At 56.5% G+C, this 7,703-nt stretch overlaps 1 pseudogene; it reads left to right on the forward strand.

Annotated features, from left to right (window-relative positions):
- Positions 1-6,033: 6,033 nt before the first annotated feature.
- LOC123361499 lies at positions 6,034-6,993 on the forward strand (annotated as a pseudogene).
- The last annotated feature ends 710 nt before the right edge of the window (positions 6,994-7,703 follow it).

Genomic DNA, 7,703 nt, shown 5'->3' on the forward strand with positions numbered 1-7,703 from the left:
GCAGAGGGGTCGACCACGGGAAATGGAACAGACAGCCACTCCAGTCTGTCCTGCATCCATCACAACACAGCCAGGCTCCCTGGCAGCCGCACAGCAGACCTTCCAAACCGCTGTGCCCACAGTACAAACTGTAGCCCTGTAGTCTCACAGAAACCTGGCCGTCCCCAGCACAACAGCTGCAGGGAGATGATGTTTGGTCAAGGGAACCAGGACTAAGCTCTGCTCCAGCATGTAGTACAATGGGAGCAATCTCACCCCTCTGCCATGCTCCTGTGGGTGACACCCACCTTTTGATGTTGCCAAACATCTGGGCATGGCCCAGGAACCTGCCGAAGTCAATGTGGAACATGTGGCCGGTGGTTTTGAGCATGATGTTGTCGTTGTGCCGGTCGCAGATCCCCAGAACGTAGGTGGCCACACAGCAGCCGGCGCATGAGTAGATGAAGTTCTCCACCGCCTGGGAGAGGGAGAAGGGGTTAGAGCAGGCGAGGGGGGAAGAGAGACTTCAAAAAGGAATTGAGAGGAAGGGGAGAGAGCATGGGAATGTTTAGTCCCGCACTCTCAGGAGCAAGCCTGGTCTGTGGGGTGGAGGAGGGCACTTAACGATGCTCAGCGCCCCCACCCGCCTTCACCAGTAACAAAGCATTACCAAAAAAAACAAAAACAAAAAACCTTGCACTCTTGCTGTAGGTCCTACACATAAACAAATCTGTGGGTACAGAATCACAGGGCTGGAAGGGACCTCAAAAAGCCATCTAGTTCAGGCCCCTGCGCTGAGTCAGGACCTAGTATATCTAGACCATCCCTGACAGGGGGTTGTCCAGCTTGTCCTTAAATGTAGGCACAATTCAGGAGCACAGGTGCACCTGGCTGGCTTGGTTTATGCAAAAGGTCAAGATCAAGTTCACTCACTGAAGGTCCTAAACAAAGCTAAGCGTGTGGCCAAGGCAGGCTCAGGATGCATCTGTTGGCCGTTGTTTACGTGGAGGGCTTACAAGAAGTGAAGCATATTGGCTGAGGCATTCGTTTGTGCATCATCTCAAGCTGCAGAGGCTATTTGCCTCCCTCGGACCCCTGCTCCCTGCCCTATAGAAGGATTTGTACGGCCCCTTTCCATTCCAAAGTCACCCCGCTGCATCCCACTTCACTACCTTCTCGTACTCATCCTCCGTGGGGTTGTGCTTCTGCAGCCCGCCTGCCAGGGGGCGATCCTTGAAGGAGCCCGTCACCCCATGCTCCACCTGGATCTTGCGCAGAGTCTCTGTGTTGGGGATCATCTCCACCATGCCTGGAAATGGAGGCAGCAGGTATAGGGTCAGCACCCAGAATTGCCACTCGCTCTGTCCATTCAAACCCCTCCCCCTGCCCTGGGTGGCGCAGAGAGATCCCAGCCTGGGTCCCCAAGGTCTCAGCAGCCCCTTGAGGGGCCAGCCGTCACCGATTTGCATGCCTCAATTTGAGAGCCTGACTTGAGGCACCTTGGGCCTGATTTCCAGAGGAGCTGAAGGTCAGTGCAGCTGCACTGACCAAAATCCGCCTCTGAAAATCAGGCCGCAAGAGTCTTCCACAGCGTCTCCCTCTGGTGGCAGGGATGTAAGGCAACTCCCATGGATAGGAAAGATTCTGGGAAGGCAGGACAGTCCTTGGCAAGGTACATCCCTATGGATTTAACTGGTGGGGAGAGATACAGGAGGCCAGAGGGTCCTGAGCCCTTATGCCAAATTTACCCCACTCATGAACTGGTACGTGGGCAACAGCTCAAGTCTGGGATTATCCAATTCTTGCGGAAAGCCCAGGGTATATCTACCAGCTCCCGTGGCACATCCCTTAGAGCCTGCTCGGAGGCGCAGGGTTATGAAGCCTTGAGTCCCTGCCTCGCAGGAGGCCAAGGACCTTGGCTATGTCAGGTGGCTCTGACAGCGGCTCAGTAGGCGATGGATGTGCAGGCACCGATGCCCCAGACCTCTGCAGAAGCTGGCTTTCTAGGCGGAGTTAAATACCATCCAGTTAGCTCTGACTACTGAGGGGCAGCGAGCCACCTGTGCTGCCATCCTGCCTTGTGGGATGCCTCGGGGCACACCCAGTAACAGGTCCAGGGGGCAGAGCTACCCTCTTCACCCCCTGCACCTGCTGACTGATATTAGCCTGTGCTGTGGTTCTCTGGCCCAGGGCCGGCTCTAGCTTTTCTGCCGCCCCAGGCAGAAAAGAAGAGCGCCGCCCCCCCCCGAGCGGCGCCGACCGCAGCCCGAGCCCCCACCCCCCGAGCAGCGCAGCGCCGCCCTAGCCCCCCCCCCAGGGAGGCGGCCCGCAGCTGGCTACCGGTTGGTCTGGAGGGTGGGGGGTGGCCGCTGCCCGCTTCAGTAGCTTCCAGAACTGATTAGCTGATCGCCATATTTGGGGTCAGGAAGGAATTTTCCTCCAGAGCAGATTGGCAGAGGCCCTGGAGGTTTTTCGCCTTCCTCTGCAGCATGGGGCACCGGTCACTTGCTGGAGGATTCTCTGCACCCCTTGCTAGTGCATACAGCCCCCTCTTTCCCCAACCCAGAGTTTCCCCCATGGCATGAGGATAGCATGTATGTCTGCACTGCAGATTGAAAAACAGGGCTATAATTGCAAGCAGTTAACCACTCAGCCTCCTTGCAAATTAATGCAACAATATTTTAGAGTTTTTTTCCTCTCTCTACCAGTTATCTAAATCTATGAATTGCCCAACCAATCAGAGACCAGAAACTGCCGAGCCACCAATGGGGCATCAATGCCTGGCCCCCTCCATGGGGTGAAGCTGGAGGGAAACATGCCCCCGCCCACCCTGGGGCAGCCAATGGGCTCTGGCACTGCCCCCAAGCCCTTTCTGCGATTCGCCGAAAGCCTGCTGGAGCCTGCACTCCATGGTGCCATCTACCCAATTGCATCTCCTGGCCAGGACACCTCAACCAATCACCTCTTGCTGCTGCCTGGCGCCTTTCACCCGTCCATTGTCCAGGGGCTGCCACCCAATCGGATGCACCTGACAGGTGCCGGGCTGGACCAATCACGGACAAGTCCATGGGGCCGGATGCGCTGCATCCGAGGGTGCTAAAGGAGTTGGCCGATGAGATTGCAGAGTCATTGGCCATTATCTTTGAAAAATCATGGCGATCGGGGGAGGTCCCGGATGACTGGAAAAAAGCTAATGTAGTGCCCATCTTTAAAAAAGGGAAGGAAGATCCAGGGAACTACAGGCCAGTCAGTCTCACCTCAGTCCCTGGAAAAATCATGGAACAGGTCCTCAAGGAATCAATTCTGAACCACTTAAAGGAGGGGAACGTGATCAGGAACAGTCAGCATGGATTCACCAAGGGCAAGTCATGGCTGACTAACCTAATTGCTTTCTACGATGAGATAACCGGCTCTGTGGATGAGGGGAAAGCAGTGGATGTGCTATTTCTGGACTTTAGCAAATCTTTTGATACAGCTCTCTTTCTGCCCTGCCACCCCCACCAACATGATACAGTTCTGCGGCGATGTGGAAGCCTACTTTCGCCGTCTCCGACTCAAAGAATACTTCCAGGACAACACTGAACAGCGCACTGATACACAGTTACCCTCCCACCAACAGCACAAGAAGAAGAACTCCACATGGACTCCTCCTGAGGGTCAAAATGACAGTCTGGACCTATACATTGAATGCTTCTGCTGACGTGCACAGGCAGAAATTGTGGAAAAACAACATTGCTTGCCTCACAACCTAAGTCGTGCAGAACGCAATGCCATCCACAGCCTCAGAAACCATCCTGACATTATAATCAAAGAGGCTGATAAAGGAGGTGCTGTTGTCATCATGAACAGGTCCGACTACCAAAAGGAGGCCGCCAGACAACTCTCCAATACCAAATTTTATAGGCTACTTCCCTCAGATCTCACTGAGGAATACACTAAGAAACTGCACCATCTACTCAGGACACTCTCTACACTAACACCGGAACAAATCAACATACCCTTAGAGCCCCAACCAGGGTTATTCTATCTACTACCCAAGATCCACAAACCCGGAAATCCTGGACGCCCCATCATCTCGGGCATTGGCACTCTCACTGAAGGACTGTCTGGATATGTAGACTCTCTGCTCAGACCCTATGCTACCAGCACTCCCAGCTATCTCCGTGACACCACTGATTTCCTGAGGAAACTACGGTCCTGCTTTGAGCAAGGGGTTGGACTAGATGACCTCCTGAGGTCCCTTCCAACCCTGAGATTCTATGATAGGCCCCCCCCCCAGGCCCATAGCACCCCCCATCAGCTCCACAGGCCCATCCAGACTCATAGCGCCCCCCATCAGCCCCAGGGCCCCATGCAGCCCCACAGCAACCCCCCCCCATCAGCCCCATAGGCCCTGTCCAGCCCCATAGTGCCCCCTAAGTCTTTCAGTCTCAGGATAAAAAATACAAAAATATTAGTGGCTTAGAAAAGACCCTCATAAGTTACCCCCAAACCACAACACCCCCCCCCCCAAGAGATTCAAGTATCAGTGACTGGCGGCAACTCTGAGGTGTGGGGGGGCAGGATCCCCCATCCACCTGCTTCTGTATCCAGGAGAGCTTCTCCACAAAGAGCTGGTCACCTCCTCCCCATACCGTGCTGCAGAGTGCAGCTGTCTGGGAGCTGACCTTGTCTGTGAAGACAGAGGCAAAAAAAGCATTGAGTACACTAGCTTTCTCCACATCCTCTGTCACTACGTTCCCTCCCTCATTCAGCAAGGGGCCCTCACTTTCCTTGACTTTCTTCCTGTTGCTAACATACCCGAAGAAACCCTTCTTGTTACTCCTAACATCTCCGGCTAGCTGCAACTCCAAGTGTGATTTGGCCTTCCTAATTTCACTCCTGCATGCCTGAGCAATACTTTTATACTCCTCCCTGGTTATTTGTCCAATCTTCCCCTTCTTGTAAGCTGTTTTTTTGTGTTTAAGACGAGCAAGGATTTCACTGTTAAGCCAAGCTGGTCGCCTGCCATATTTACTTTTCTTCCTACACATCAGGATGGTTTGTTCCTGCAACCTCAATAAGGATTCTTTAAAATACAGCCAGCTTTCCTCGACTCCTTTCCCCGTCATGTTAGTCTCCCAGGGGACCTTGCACATCAGTTCCCTGAGGGAGTCGAAGTCTGCTTTTCTGAAGTCCAGGGTCTCTGTTCTACTGCTCTCCTTTCTTCCTTTTGTCAGGATCCTGAACTCGACCATCTCATGGTCACTGTCTCCCAGGTTCCCATCCACTATTGCTTCCTTTACTATTTCTTCCCTGTTTGTGAGCAGCAGGTCAAGAAGAGCTTTTCCCCTAGTTGGTTCCTCCAGCACTTGCACCAGGAAATTGTCCCCTACGCTTTCCAGAAACTTCCTGGATTGTCACACATCAGCCTGGAGCCCAGAGCGCAGGCGCAGACCCAGTGCCCAGGGGCGGAACCGAGTACCCGCGCTCCGAGAAGGCGGGGGCTGTACAACTGCGCATGTGTTGGGCGGGGCCCGGTGTGTGCATGTTGGTGTTGGGGGATTCGTCACGGCACTTCCTCGTTTGGGCGCGTCCGGAGCAAATCTGCTGATGGGGAGAGACCACGGCGCTGACTCCAGGTGGGAGGGGGAGCCCGGGCTAGCAGGGGGCTGTGGGTCAGGAGTGAGGGGCACCAGCAGAGCAGGGGGAGCATGGGGCTAGGATACCAGGGGGCTGCGGGACGTCAGCAGCACTGTGGGGAGCCCAGGGCTGCAATGGGAGGGGCGTGGCTGGAAGGCAGGAGCCTGGTCTCTGCAGAGCCGTGGGAGGTGAGGATCCCCCCATGGGCCAGGAGCCTTTCACCTGAGCTCCAGCGTTACCAGCCTCCTCTGCCATGAGGGTCTAAACTCAGTTGTGTCTCCCACCTCTGTGCTATGTTCTGGCTTCCCCCAATGTCCCAGAGCCTGGCCTGCAGGCCGTCCCCAATTCCCGCACTGCAGAGCGTTACGGAGGAGCCCAGCCCAAAACACTCGTTACTTGAGGCTCTTTTTCGTCCTTTCAGCTTTGCCCAGGATGTTCCAGACCCTCCTGCTCCGGAGCCGCTGGCCCCTGGCTCCATGCACTGCCCAGCAGCTCAGCCTCCAGGGGAGATCCTGGGCTTTCCAGGAACGTGCCCAGAGACGCCCTCCAGCCAGCTGTGCCAGGTGGCTCGTGTCGACAGCCAATAAAACAGTCTGGCCGTCACCCTGCTTAAAAGCCTGGGACGTTGGCAGGAGCGGATACACCAAGCCTGCAAGGTGGTTCCCAGGTGCAGCAGCAGGGACCCACCAGCAGAGGTGGGCAGCACAGACCCTTTCCTGGAACAGGGTCACCAGGAGACAGTTCTCCCAGGGGGCCCCGTTGACTGGTGGCTCCACCCCACAGATACAGCTGAGGACTTGGCTGCTCATCACCTGCCTGTTTGGGGGGGGGCCAGCCCTGGACATGTGGCTCTACCTGCACTCTGAAAAGGGACAGCAGCAGAAGCTGCAGCCAGGGGGACTTCCACCTGGTGGACCACACCGGGCAGCCCCACTCCAAGGCCGATTTCTTGGGGCAGTGGGTGCTGCTCTACTTCGGCTTCACCCACTGCCCGGACATCTGCCCCGAGGAGCTGGAGAAGATGAGCCAGGTGGTGCAGCTGCTGGACCAGGAGCTGCAGCTGCCCAGGTGCAGCCCGTCTTCATCACCGTGGACCCCGAGCGGGACGACATGGCTGCAGTGGCCAAGTATGTGAGGGAGTTCCACCCGCGCCTGCTGGGGCTGACTGGCAGCCCGGAGCACGTGCGGGAGGCCGGCAGGGCCTATCGCGTGTACTACAGCGCCGGGCCCAGGGACGAGGACGACGACTACATCGTCGACCACACAGTGATCATCTACCTGCTCAGCCCTGACGGGCTCTTCCTGGACTACTACAGCCGGAGCAAGAGCGAGGCGCAGATCGTCCAGAGCATCAGGGGGCACATGGAGACCTACCAGATGCTCTTCAGCTGAGCCACGCAGCAATAAACGCCCTGCTTGCAGCTGGGCAAAACCATGGGGCCTGGCCTCCTTTCTATAGCCCAGCACTGCTGCTCCGTGCTGAGCATTGTGAAACAGGCAGCGGGGAGGGGCCTTCTACAACTGCAGGGGCTCAGCTCCCCCTGGGCCTGGTGGGCAGGGCCCCTTCCCCTACAGCTGCAGGAGCTTGGCTCCTCCTGCACCAGGTGGGCAGGATACACACACACCCCACAGTTGCAGGGGCTTGGCCCCTCCTGGGCCAGCTGGGCAGGACCCACCCCACCCCAGCTGCCAAGTGCTGTTCTCTAAACTGGCTGGACCACGCCTGTCACCATCAGACCCAGCTGCTGCTCTGCAGCTCCCAGCCCAGTTTGCGGTGCTGCCACAGTCCTCACATCTCCTAGAAAGAAGAGACCGGCGTGTGGGGCACCTGGGTGGTTGTGGTTCACCTTGGAAAATAGATGACGCGGGGGGGATACAAGAGTGGCCTGTGAAATCGGGAAGGGGCAGGAGAAAATGATCCAGGAAGTGTTATTTACCCCTTCACGCAACACCTGAAGCAGGTGTCACCCAAGGACATTAACAGGCAGCAGATTCAAAACCAACAGGAAGAACTTGCCCAGTGTGCAGTCAGCCTGCGGAGCTCAGGGCCAGGGGCTGCTGTGAAGGCCCAACCAGAACTCAGTCCGTTCCCGGAGGACAGG

This window comes from Mauremys mutica, unplaced genomic scaffold (assembly GCF_020497125.1).
Source record: "Mauremys mutica isolate MM-2020 ecotype Southern unplaced genomic scaffold, ASM2049712v1 Super-Scaffold_2380, whole genome shotgun sequence".
Classification (NCBI taxonomy): Eukaryota; Metazoa; Chordata; order Testudines; family Geoemydidae; genus Mauremys; species Mauremys mutica.